Source organism: Silene latifolia, chromosome 3 (genome assembly GCF_048544455.1).
Source record: "Silene latifolia isolate original U9 population chromosome 3, ASM4854445v1, whole genome shotgun sequence".
Lineage (NCBI taxonomy): Eukaryota > Viridiplantae > Streptophyta > Magnoliopsida > Caryophyllales > Caryophyllaceae > Silene > Silene latifolia.
Window position 1 is genome coordinate 104,607,564 of NC_133528.1, and position 11,563 is coordinate 104,619,126.

At 30.7% G+C, this 11,563-nt stretch overlaps 1 long non-coding RNA gene across 2 annotated transcripts; it reads right to left on the reverse strand.

Moving 5' to 3' along the window:
* Positions 1-1,090: 1,090 nt before the first annotated feature.
* On the reverse strand, positions 1,091-2,818 carry LOC141646212 (uncharacterized). Of its 2 annotated transcripts, none has more exons than XR_012545436.1 (3): positions 2,497-2,818; positions 2,360-2,397; positions 1,091-1,365 (listed from the first exon to the last, which is right to left on the reverse strand). It is a non-coding gene; the product is annotated as an uncharacterized LOC141646212 (long non-coding RNA). The 2 variants fall into 2 exon arrangements; XR_012545435.1 differs by lacking the exon at positions 1,091-1,365 and adding an exon at positions 1,377-1,595.
* Between the last annotated feature and the right edge of the window lie 8,745 nt (positions 2,819-11,563).

An 11,563-nucleotide genomic window follows, 5' to 3' on the forward strand; every position in this document is an offset into this window, starting at 1 on the left:
ATGCTTTTGTTCAGCTCACTTCAGATCCATTCAATTCAGTTAAGTTCAGCTTAGACCTTGCAAAATCAACTCGACCAGATTGACCCGACCCGAAAAGGTTGACCTGAGACCCAAAATTTACCCGAATTGTCGCACCCGAGTGAGACCCGAAATCCGAATTGACCTGACCGAAAATTACTCGAGCTTTCTTGACCCGTAACAGACCTGACCCGAAATGACCCGATCAGAAACTACCAAACCCGAGAGTGACTCGACAAAACATAACTCTAATTGACCCAAAAAGACTTGAAATGACTTTTTTACATTAATTATTGACCTGAAAAGGTCCCGACCCGAAATAACCGACCCGCTTAATCCGAAAGATCCGGCCAACAAACCCGAAACAAACCTATAACCCGAATTTACCCGACCTGAACTAACCCAAAAATGTGACAAACCTTAAGTGACCCGACCCAAATTGGGCCGACCCGATTGACCCGTTTGTCAGATCTAATTCAGCTCAATCAAATTCAGTTTAGTTAGTTTTCGGCCGAAAAGAATAGGGCCTAAATATTACAAACCACGTCAAATTTTTAAATTGGCAAATTTAAAAGAAAACCACATGTTCCAATTCACAATGATAATATTTCCTTGGGTTTCAATTCCTTCATGGCTTCATTTCGTTAAGAGTTATCATATCGTCATCATCAGCACACAAATGTTCATAGCTCCATTGTTAGGATTCTGCTCAACAACTTTATTTCATGATAATTTTTTTTTTCTTCTTATCGAGATTATTATTATTATTATTATTATTATTATTATTATTATTATTATTATTATTATTATTATTATTATTATTATTATTATTATTATTATTATTATTATTATTATTATTATTAGGGTTTTTCTAAAATGTGTCATAAGGACACATGTTAATAACCTTAATATGGTAAGATTAACATCATACTCTCATGAAATATTCAAGTATAAACTCATTGTTACCATAATTAGTGAGAGTATGCTGTTAATCTTACCATATTAAGGTTATTAACATGTGCCCTTAAGACATATTTTGGAAAAAACCCTTATTATTATATGTAGATTAATATTTTAATAGATAATTTAGATAAATTTTGATGGAGTAATACCATTTTTTGTTGAAGATAGACGGCATGCAAAAGAAAAATAAATAATTGAAAACTAGTTCTTATACCCGTGAAAATCACGGGATGGTTTTAAAAGCATGACTTCGATTACTTCAAAATCCATGTTTTCTTTATCATCTTGCTTATAGGCATGCAATTCTGGTTTCTTGCGTTCAATCTGATCTTTACTCATTGTCCTTTGATATGTGATATTGTACGAACATTTTCTCCGAGTGCTCTACACCCAAATACACATACATATATAGTCACTTTTCTCCAAGACATAACACCATGAAAATAAAAGTAAAAATAGAAATGACAAACAGGGTATAGATATTCCAAATTTGCGTCATGTTGATCGTTAGACATCTTATTGTTACTTAGGCAATAAGCTTACTAAGCTATAGTTACTTTGATGATTGACGACATCAAACCCTTCATCCTATTAATATGCATCATTGGCCTTACCTTCACAAAACAAACACCTAAACATCATTATCACAACATAAGATAAAGAAAATTAAACTTAAACCAAACCATGTTGATTGTCAACTTCGAGAGTCAAAAACCTAAAAAGGAAGATGTTAAAAACAAAAAATAAGTTTACTGATTTTAGCATCTAATAAATGATTGAAATTGAAATTTACTTAATGTCAACCTTTTAGGCCGTTGATCAACTTCAGTAAGTTACTTACATATTGAGTATAATGGAATATTATTTCGCTAATATTACTCCGTCCCGATGAATAGTTATCTATTACTTTTGACACTCAGACCAAGGAAAAAAAAAGTGATTTTGGACCACACAAATCACAAGACTTCCACTCACACATGAAAGAGCCCCCGAAAACATGACAAAAGTGGAAATAGGTAACTATTGAGCAATACACCCTAAAAAGTATTACGAATCGTTATTACATATATAAAACCCTCCAGACACAACAAATACATGTTGCAGATTAAGAATTTTTTACAATTAACGCTCAAAAATATATAAATGGATAAATAATCGTCAATTTGGATCAATTTTCAAAAATATTTGTTGAAATGAATTTCACAAAGGATGGTTTTAATCCAAACCGAAATAGAGTAGGATTGCAATTGTTATATCACCAAGGCAACAATGCACAAATATTTTCAACACAATCCTAGTCAAATCCAAGAAAATAAGTTAAAAAGTAGTAAAATATGTAGTATAAACAAACAAACAAAAATGAAATGGGCAAACGAACCTGTAAATTGCAAGATAAGTTTGATGACATGAAGTAACCTGCAAGATCCAAAACCACCTCAACTCATTATTTTGTTTTTGTTAAACAACTTGAAGACCTTTGCGATGACATTTCTATTCTACAAAAACTCAAATTACCTCATTAACAATATATCATGGAAAATCACATAATAACCGGGTATTCATATTAAATACGGTTAATCATTAAATCATATCAAGACCTCCCAATTCTCGTCAAAATATCCCAAAAATCTGCCAAAAGGTTTACATCAAAAAATCTGAAAAGGAAAAAAATGAAATGATCAGACTTGACAAAGCAACAGATAAAAGACTATGTAAATGAGACCAATTCCCTAATTCTGTACAAGATAATGTGGGTGATATACTGATATGTAAACAACTCATAAGAAATAAAATTGGACAAATAAACATCTAGTAAAAATCATTGACCTATGGCGTTGTTAGAAGGAGAAAAATGTGAAATTTGTGTACCTATTTAAAAGAAACTTATATGAACATATATTTATGTGTGTACGTTGGGAAGATGGAAGAGTATAAAGACTTGAAGAGTTTAATTGTTTCTCTTAAATTCCTATTCGTAATTATTACAGAGAGTTAATGGAATTTATATGTCAATAAATTGATAGACTTTAAGAGTGCTTAATAATGCAAACCAATAAACACAAGTGAGTATTAACGGATAGGTGAGGTAGGGTATTGTTTTGTAGGAATGCAATTTGAGATTGTTTTGAGGATGAGCTCTAAAGTGCCACGTGGCACCAAGATATGCTCAATATATTCTTTTTATATTATTATATAGATAAGGTGGACAAATGCATAAGAAGAATGATGAGTTAATGGGACAAGTGTAAAAAAATGAGAGAGAGAAATAAAAAGTTTAGCATTTGTGTTTAAAATAAGTTTCAATAAGTCTTGCTTTAGACGGTCTTATTTTCAGACCATAAAATGTTACCATTTTTTAATAGAATGTAACTATTTAATGACAAAATGTTATATACGAGTAACTAAAGTTGTCATTTTTTAACCTGAAAATGATGATATCATTTTATCAGAAAATACTAACATTTTATCGTAAAATAGCTACATTATGTCCGTCTTATTTCAAACGGAAAATAGCCCGTTTGAAATAAGAATTTGTGAATAATTTTAGTGAGAACAGAGAGCAATTAAGTAGAGTAAAGGCAACATTTAAGTACTATGCAAAAATTATAGAATTACTTAACTTTGAGATAGCTTGAATAAAGTTACTTATGTCAAATTGTCAATAGATGATTGTACAAAAGCTCAAAAAATCTCAGGAGGCTCATATATATATATATATATATATATATATATATATATATATATATATATATATATATATACTGTTTGTAATGCATATCCACAATTTCTCATTGGCTGTCAATTTTCATTTGCCATCAATAAATGTATCAATCTGGGAGGAAAGTTTTTGGAAATGAATTCCAATAACGTGTATTTGCCAATTATATATATACGTAAACAAAGGGTTTAAGAAACTAATTGTTTCATTTTGGTAAATATACAGGTACTTACATGCATAAGATATAAGAAGATATAATGTTAAGAGCAAATGTTAGGCGGGAAAATATTGCACCATAAATTGACACGTGTCATAGTTAATGTATAGTGGTTTCTCTATTATATATATATATATATATATATATATATATAGAGCAGTTCTCGTAAGTCCCTCATATATAATGAGTCCCTAAATCCTCATATGGACCATTAGATGTATGAGATGGATGGATGAGATTGCATCTAAATGAAAGGTCACAAATTAATCTCCTCTAATTACCTCCCTTAATCATTCCAACTCATTAAACTTTACCCTCTCCTAATCTCTCCTCTCATTATCCCACCCTTCCACTCTCTCACTAAATCCCATTTTCTCTGAAATTCCCAACAAAAAAACCCAAAACAAAAAACCCATTTTCCCTAAAATTCCCAACAAATAAAAAAACCAAAAAACCACCCTCATCCCGACACCATCCCGTCACTGCCTCCCTTTCCCTCCTTCCTTCTCGGCCGCCATACACCACCCTGCCGTCACCTCCACCTCACCAGACCCACCACCACCACCGAGAACCAACACCACCCACCACCACCAGATCCTTCGTCTCCCTCCATTGAACCGCCACCACCAGCGAACCTCATTGCGCTCTTCCCGTCGCTGACCCCACACATCAATAACAACAACCTCCTCTCCACCACTTCGACAACCACCAGCCGTCATCCTTCCTTCCTCCTTCAAAAAACCTAGATCTACAATAAAAAGTCGTCCCTCCTTCAAAAAGCCAACCACATCACCACCAACAGCGAACCTCATTTTCGAAAAACTAAGTGCTCCGGGTTTGGCGGATTTGAGTTCTTTATTTTTATTAATTTCAGATTTGATTTATTTAATTTTATTGTGTCGTTGATTTGATTTGATTTGATTTTGTTAAATGATGGGATGTTGTGTCGTTGTGCAACATTCATATTTGAGTTCTTTCTACTGAGTACATGTTTTCGTTTTGTTTTTTGTTTTTTTTTTTGTTTTTTTTTTTTTTTAAGATTTGGTCTTGTTTATTGTATGGTGGAGGTGGAGTGTGGTGAGGACGGTGGTTTGTTTAAAAAACCGTCTTTTTAATTTTCGTTTGGTTTTTTTTTTGTTTTTTTTTAGATTTTAGATTTGCTTTAGGATTTGAGGGTGTTGTTTTTTTGTGATTGTTATTTGGTTTTTTGTTTTATTATTGTTATTATTGTTATTTGGTTTTTATTATTGGTATTTGGTTATTTGTTATTTTTCAAGTTTTTTTTTTTAAGTTTCATATTTTGGGCTAAAGTTGTACAATAATCAAAATAGAGTTATACTGTTAATGTCTAAAAGTTATACATTGTATAAATTGAAGTTACACAAATTTTGAACTAAAGTTATACATCTTGTCTATTAAAGTTATACCCTTAAAACATTAAACTTATACTATTTACGACTAAAGTTATACCCTTAAAACATTAAAGTTATACTATTTACGACTAAAGTTATACACTTTTTACATTAAAGTTACACTATTAACATCTAAAGTTATACATTGTATAAATTGAAGTTATACAACCATTCAAGTTTGTTTTGTTGGTTTTTTGTTTGGTTTGGTTTTGGTTTTTTTTTTTTGTTATTTGATTTTTGTCTTGTTATTTGTTTTTTTTTTAATTATTGGTTAATTTTTTATTATTGTTATTGAAGTTTTTTTATTGTACTTTTTTGACTTATTGGCTTTTTTAATATCATCTTCTTATGTGTTGTTTCAATTTTGAATTTATAGTTCTAAAGTTATACAATTTTGAACTAAAGTTATACAAATTTGGACTAAAGTTATACAAAAAAATGACTGAAGTTATACTCTTATGGAATAAAGTTATACAATTTTGGACTAAAATTACACAAATTTGGACTGAAGTTATACAAATAAGTACTAAAGTTATACAAATAAGGATTAAAGTTATACAAATAAGGACTAAAGTTATAAAAAAACTGACTAAAGTTATATAAATAAGGACTAAAATTATACAAAAACTGACTAAAATTATTTAAAAATGGGCTAAAGTTATACAAATATGGACTAAAGTTATACAAAAATGGACTAAAGTTATACAAAAATGGACTAAAGTTATACAAAAAATGACTAAAGTTATACAAAAATGGACTAAAGTTATACAAATATGGACTAAAGTCATACAAAAAGAACTTATATAAATTCCAATTAATTCATCGAAAATGGACTAAAATTATACAAAAATGGACTAAAGTTATACAAAAATGGGCTAAAGTTATTTAAATAAGGAGTAAAGTTATACAAAAATGGGCTAAGGTTATACAAAAATGGACTAAAGATATACAAAAATTGACTAAAGTCATTGAAATTATACACACTTCTACTGGAGTTATACATTCGTTGAGTAAAAGTTATTCATATCGTTACTAGAGTTATACATTCATTGAGTAGAAGTTCAACACATTCCTAATGTATTTGTATATCTTTGGTCCATTTTTGTATAACTTTAGTCCATTTTTGTGTAACTTTAGTCTTTATTTGTATAACTTTAGTCCATATTCGTATAACTTTAGTCAGTTTTTTTATAACTTTAGTCCTTATTTGTATAACTTCGGTCCATATTTGTATAACTTTAGGCAATTTTTGTATAACTTTAGTCTATTTTTTTATAACTTTAGTCCATAACAAAGATAACTTTAGGCGCTTTTGTATAACTTTAGTCCATTTTTGTATAACTTTAGTCCATAAAAGTATAACTTTTGCCCATAACTGAAAAATTTATAATAACTTTAAAAAAACGACATTTGTAAAAATAAAAAAACAAGACGAATTTTAAAGAAACGACATTTGTAAAAAAAAAAAAAAAGACGATATTTGAAATGTTAAAATATGCATTATAATAACTTTAATATGTCTAAGATTAATACTAACAAATAGAAAAAAAACAACTCCACCCAAAAGTTATACAAAAGTTGTACCGCTAAAGCATTAAAGTTATACAATTTACGATTAAAGTTATACTCGTAAAACATTAAAGTTATACAATTTACAATTAAGGTTACACTTTTTATATATTTTTTTTTTTGGGAGTGTTATTGTTTGTGTTATTTCAAATCTGAGTTTTTTTTTATAAAAAAGCGAGAATTGAGAAAATAAGTAAAAAATAACAAATGAAAAATTAATAAATAAAATACAAGATAACAAAAATAACGAATGGAAAAAAACAACTCAATACATAAAAACTAACACGAAAAAAAAAAAAATCGTCGGGGCGGTGGTGGAGGAGGCGGCGGCGGCGGGTGGTGGGGTGGTGTCGGGTAGGGTGGTGGTGGGTGGTGGTGAATGAGGAAGAGATGAATGAATGATTTTTTTGGGTTTTTGATTTTTTGGGGTTTTTGATTTTTTTGGGTTTTTTAGAGAGGAAAAAGAATTGAGATGTAGAGAGATGAGAAGAAGTTGTGATAATGAGATGATGAATGATTAGTGAGGTATGTTAATAGAATTGATGAGCTAATTAGAGAAAAGGTGAAGAGATTAATTTGTAGCCATCCATTGAGATCTAATCCTAGCCTTCCATTCTCTTCATCCAAGGGCCTTTAGAAGGACTTATGGACTCATAAGATGTAATGGACTTAGTTGATCTCTTCTCTCTCTCTCTCTCTCTCTCTCTCTCTCTCTCTCTATATATATATATATATATATATATATATATATATATATATATATATATATATATATATATATATATATATATAGAGAGAGAGAGAGAGAGAGAGAGAGAGAGAGAGAGAGAGAGAGAGAGAGAGGCAAGATCCGGTAAGTTTGCCACTTTTCGTGAGTTACCCCTACGTATATATACAATTGACCTAACAAAACCAATTATTCACAATCATACGTCACACAGCAAACAAACTAAACTACGTACTCTCTCTCTCCTCTCTTTCTCTCTCTCTCTACTTTACCATCAAAACTCTGTTGCTCTATTACGATCAAAAAAATCGCACAAAAATTCTTCACTGGTCAACAAATTCATCGATTCTTCACATTTTTTTTTTGTAAATTCCAAAAGTTTACACAAAATTCATTCACAATTTGGAATAATTCAATTGAAACTATCAAACTTTTTCTTAATACCCAAATTTCAGAAAACCCTAACTCTTCAAATCAAAACGAAGGTATGTATATTACTTACGATTTCATATTTTATACTCGAATAACTGTAGTATTTGAATCAAATATCAAATTCTTATGATTTATGTGTTTTTTTCATGTTTAATAACATTAGTATTTCGATTAATTGTATATTTTTTGTTGATTTGCAGGTGCAATGACGTTGAACACGGATAATTGATGCTTAATGGAATAATTGACGTAGTGTAATAGAATAACTGATGTTGTATGATAGAATAATTAAGTTACTGTAATAAAATAACTTGTTTATTGAGAATAATGTTCTCTGGTATGTATAGTTATTTTAATGTAGAAACTCAGTTATTGTAATGTAGAAACTCAGTTATTCTAATGTAGAAACTCAGGTATTATAATGTAGAAACTCTGGTATTTGTAATTATTGTAATGCAAAAACTCTGTTATTATAATGAATAAAGTCAGTTATTCTATATGTGATTCAGTTATTCACTCGTGAGTTATAGTTATTTTACAATCCATTTATTTTACAATCTAGTTACTTCTTGAGTGTTTTATGAAGTTATATTCTGCTTTTTGGTGATTTGCAGGTTGAGTCACGATATACGCGGATAATTGACGTTCAATGGAAAATTGATGTATATACTTGGTCATTTTTTGTTAGCTTTCATCTTGTTTAATAGAGAAACTCAGTTATTGTAATGTAGAAACTCTGATATTTGTAGTTATTCCAATGTAGAAACTCAATTATTGTAATGTAGAAACTCGGTTATTGTAATGAGTAAATCGTTTTATTGTATTGAGATGAAACTCAAATATAATCAAATTTCTATCTTGTGTTTGTTTTCATGTTGTTTAATTGAATAACTAGTTATTTTCATCGAATCAATAATTGAGATTGGTTAATGCAATAGCAAAATCAGAAAAATGAAATAAAAATATATAACAAGGTTAAAAAAACCACTTACTTTCATTATACTCCCTCCAATTCACAATAACTATTATTAATAGAATATATTCTAACATATATAGCAAACAACAAATAACTAGAAAATACAATAACTGAGTTAGAATAATACAATAACTCGGTTAAAGTAATACAATAACTGTTATTTATAGATTAACACAATAAACAAAGAAATAACTACAAAATACAATAACTGAGTTTGAATAATACAATAACTCGGTCAAAGCAATACAATAACTAAGACCAACAGACAAAATTCGACAGTTTGATGCTTGAGACATCCTGATTGTTGTACAAAGTGAGTTTCTTACTTTCTGAAGTCTCAAATAGTGAGACGGACTAAATATCATACATAAGTATAAACGAAAATACAACGAATCAACAAAAATGAAGCGGATAATAAATAAGAATGACAATGAAAACGCACAAATCAGATCTAGAAAAACAAAATTAGTACTTACCTATAGTGAAATTGAAGAGAAATACTGAGATGAAGCGAAAGCGATAACGAATCTCCTTAATTGATGACAAATTTGAACGAAGATGATAAAGATTGAAGATGAAGATTGAGTTTGTAGCCTGCAATTTGAAGGAATTTGATGAAGATTGAATTTGACAAAGTGAAACGATGTCGTTGTTCTTTTTTTTTTTTTTTTTTTTTTTTTTTTTTTTGTTCTGGCTTTTTAGGGGGAAAAAGAGGAAAGAGTGTGTGATTTTACTAATAATGAGGGATATGGAGAGAAAAGTGAATATTTATAGGTTAAGCAAGATTTAATCTGAGCCCTCCATCTTAGTTTAGATTAATGGTCTAGATTTAGAGGGATAACTCACCAAGAGTGACCCAACTCATATGATCCTATTTCTATATATATATATATATATATGTATATATATATATATGTATATATATATATGTATATGTATATATATATATATATATGTATATATATATATATATATATATATATATATATATATATATATATATATATATATATATCGTGCAAAAAATTTATAAAGATCTAACAAACATTCAATTCCAAGAGTCATGAAAACTCTCACTATCAATCCTGGTTCGAATCTCATGAAGATCCGTCCCCTACATATTACTTTCAAATTGCATAAGCCAACTAGTTTCTTGGTTACTCATTTTTGCACCCTTTTTCTAGTTAATCCTGTGCTTCACCTCTTTATTGATATGTTACACCACCTTAATTGGCTTCATCAACACCTCATTCACCCTTGCATTGTTTCACTGTGGACTAAAACGTGATGCTTTAAGCAAAGTACAAATAAAATCACACAAATGGACTGTTAAAAAAGACGAAATTAAGTGAATTAGGACTTGAATTAGGATTCGAAAACAGGTTGATCAAATGCTCGAAATTGAATGAAAGGATATGACTTGAACCAGGCACAAAACCAATATTCAAGCCTAAGAGTTAATCCAAGAACAAAGGAATGGATTCACTCAACTCCAAGCACTTAGCAATATAAGATCTTCTAGCACTAAGCAAAGAATTAAAGTAGAAAACTTTGTTTTCAAACTTATGTTTTTATCTTAATCAAATTTGAATGTTCTCATTAGGTTTGCTTGGTTTATATAGACGAAGGAAATACAATCTGCACCATTCATTCTAATCTAAGAGCCATACATTGGCTAGCAAAAGAGGACAATAAAAACAGCCCCAAGGCCTTAGTCCATCTGAAAATAAAGCAAAAATGTTGAAATAAAAGTCATAAAGCGTAAAGTAAGTAAGCTAATAAGACAACCCTCCTTGTTTGCTTGCTCTTGATTATTTATGAAAAGGGTGGACTTCTTGTGCTACAAAGCCGATTCTGCTCGACAACTGGCATCGTGAGATGGAGAATATCCTTGGGGTGGTGCATTGTCCAGAGGAGTTTAAGGTAGAGTAGGCCGCGCTCTACCTAAGGGACTCAGCCGAAGAGTGGTGGGATAAGGTGAAAGATAATGCTTTGGAGATCTATCTGAAGCAGGGTAAGACCGCAATTCTGTGGTTCGAGTTCAAAAGAGCTATCAGAAATGAGTTTGTTCCGGAGCATGTTTGCAGCAAGATGCGGGATGAGTTCTATTCTTTTAAGATGACTGGGGACATGACCGTGACAGAGTACTACCATAAGTTCAATGAGAAGTCGAGGTATGATGAGGATATGGGACTAAATCCGGTGAACTTAGCACTTCGATTTGAGAAAGGGCTAACCTACCAGATCATGAAGAAGCTACCGGCGGGGACTCTTACCGATGTGAATGAGGTCTATGAGAGAGCTGGACGAGCTGAAAGGTTGGTCGAAACGGCCAAGGAAACTAGGGAGAAGAGCTCAGAGAAGAGGAAGGCTGAGAGTGATGGCGGCAATCAATCTAGTTACAAGCATGGTAACCACAATCAGTCGAAGGCTTATTCTTCTGGGTCAGGATTCAGTGGAGGATATTCTTTCGGTCGTAGTGGTCGCAGTGGTAGCGGTAACTGGAGTATCGCATGTTTTAACTGTGGCG